This window comes from Olea europaea, chromosome 6 (assembly GCF_002742605.1).
Source record: "Olea europaea var. sylvestris chromosome 6, O_europaea_v1, whole genome shotgun sequence".
NCBI lineage: Eukaryota > Viridiplantae > Streptophyta > Magnoliopsida > Lamiales > Oleaceae > Olea > Olea europaea.
Genome location: NC_036242.1, coordinates 8,112,786 through 8,115,520, shown reverse-complemented (window position 1 = coordinate 8,115,520; position 2,735 = coordinate 8,112,786). Strand labels below are relative to the sequence as shown.

At 27.9% G+C, this 2,735-nt stretch overlaps 1 pseudogene; it reads left to right on the top strand.

The window, feature by feature from the left end:
* The first annotated feature begins 745 nt into the window (after nucleotides 1–745).
* LOC111395096 overlaps nucleotides 746–2,735 on the top strand; it is a 17,691-nt pseudogene continuing 15,701 nt past the window's right edge.

The window sequence follows — 2,735 nt, the reverse complement described above, 5'->3', positions numbered from 1 at the left end:
TATTTTTTTTATTCATGAAGCAAGAAATACAATTATATATATATATATAAAAAAAGACAATATTGAATTACAACATTTAGTAGTTAAGAATTTCAATATTAAATAAATTTTATACATTTATAACAAATTATAAATCCAGTCAATAATTTTGTTTACGTTAATGAAAGAATAGTCTAACTTCAAGATAATGCAAAAAAAAAAAAAAAGAAGCATACTCTCAAAAAAATCACTACTATCCAGCTGAATAAACAAACATAATAAACATAATAAAAAATAATACTAATAATAAGCTGTGAAAAAAAAAATAACCTATGAAAAAAAAAAAAAGAATGCAGCCACAGAATCTAAACAAAATACATGCCAAAGGTAAAATGACAAAAAGGTATCACTTCCTATTCTTCCATTATTTCATTTAAACCCTTTCATCTCTCAAATTTCACCTCTTCCATCTCAAGACAGCCACAAACCGAAGGTAGTTTTATTTAATTTAAGTTTTACTTAGGTTGGAAGTTTGATGCTTATCTATTTATAAAAATATCTCTACTTAACTAAATTATATTTGTTATATTTAATAGCTTCAAATTGAAACCTTGAATGTGTGAAATCATTTGATGATTTTTCGAGATTTGAAACTTCAAATTCTACATATTTGACGTTTTCCTATGTATATATAATCAGTTGATATAATAATATTATGATTAATGAAATTCTCTCTATAATTTTCTTTTATCCAATTTCATTAACTATGCGTTATTTTCTATACTATGGACATTGCCTCCTGGAAAAATTAGTGAAGAAAGTAAGTTTATCGAAGATAAATATACCAAAAGGAAAAACACAGATTTCTTTAACAATGCATTCACAAAATTACAAGTTTTTCTCATACTTGTGACCTTTTTAATTTTGAAGTAATTATTTCACTCAACCTAAATTTGTGTTGTTACTGTTAAATTTGTGTTTTTTCTGTCACTAATCGTTATCATGTCAGGTATGGATGTACCGCACCGTTTCTTTTGAATCATTGACATTTCTTTAAACCATAACATTCAACTGGTAAGTCTTATTATAATGCTTATTCTTTCTTAAAACTAATAGAATCATACATCAGCTAAATACTTTTATTTTTCATTATATAGTTGCTTCCAAGATCTTTTGTTGAATCAAGACATAAACTTGCCAATAGAATACGTCTAATTGGATACAAAGGTATAATTGCGACCATACAACTAGAAAGAGTTGACAATGACATTTATCTAGCTGGTGGATGGGAACAATTTACAATATGGTTATGTTATTGTGTTCGAATATATTGAAAATTCTACCTTCAATGTTTCAATATTTGATGATTCACAGTTAGAAGTAACTTATGATACATACCACTCCGACCCCGATGTTGTTGAAGAAGAGACATTCCATACATGAAATCCTGTCTTTAGGCTAACTTTAGAGGTATTGACAGTCGCAAAATTGTGAGTTTCTTTTACTCATGTTTTCACAGTTTTAAATTCCGCTTTTTGCTCATTTTTATTTTGCTTTTTAGTATGTACCTTCAAGATTCAATGGAGATATCTACCAAATTTATACAAGGTGTTCACATCCATGACTCTTCGCATCGCAACTGGACTGTTTCTATGAGTTTGACAACAAATGGTGACGTAAGATGTTTCACTACAGGTTGGTCACAATATGCCAGAGAGAAACAACTTCAAATTGGTGACACATACGTGTTTGAGCGTTTGAGCTGCTATAACAAACTCTCAATCTTCATGGTACACAAAGTATGCGATGATGGATCCATTACTTCACTATAAATTAATTTACAGCTATTCTGTAATAAACTTTATACGGAATGTTCAATTTTCCAATGCAAGTATTTTCCAACTTATTTGGACTTATACAAGATTTAGAAACATAATCTTCAGGTTCAACTCAATCATATCAACATTGTCAAATATTGATTATCAATAACACAAGCAAAATAGTTTGTGTAACCTCATATATTTCTTATTCAAGCATATTTTTTTCTAGATGTGACAAAACACTGTTATGAAATTGTAAAAATCAGTAATAATTTGTAATTTTTTCTTATATAATGGAAACATTTCTAGATATTGTTTCAAAAACATTCCAAAAAATTAAAATTAATGCGCTAATAAAAATAGGATAAATATAAAATTCGTGCAACGCACGTGATAGCGACTAGTTTCCTAAAATATTCTTATGTTAAGTAATTCTTTAAATAAGAATAATTCATATTTTGTGATAATAATGCACATTTAATACTGAAATTTTAGAAAATTTAAAAGTTACTTGCACTCTTAAATAGGAATGTGGTCTATAACTTGGAACAAACAAAAAGGAAAAGCAAGCATATTTTTATAGGGCAAATGCAATAATTTATTCAATAGGTCCATCTCTTTTTATGCATTCTTCTTGCTTGTCGCTTTTTATTTTTATTTTTTTTGCAGCAAGGTTCTCGAATACACACACACACACACACACATATAAGCCCTATATTTATAAGACAAAATTAGAGATACAATAGTAATTATTTCTAGGGCTGCAGGGGTATAATTGTCATTCACCTCTAAACCCTAATAAACTTTCATTTTACAACACTCCCCCTTCAATGATACATTATAAAATATCTGTCTCGTTAAAACCTTGTTTGATAAAAATCTAATGGGGAAAAATCAAAAGAAGGAAAAAGAGTACAGCTATTTTGGAATACTAAA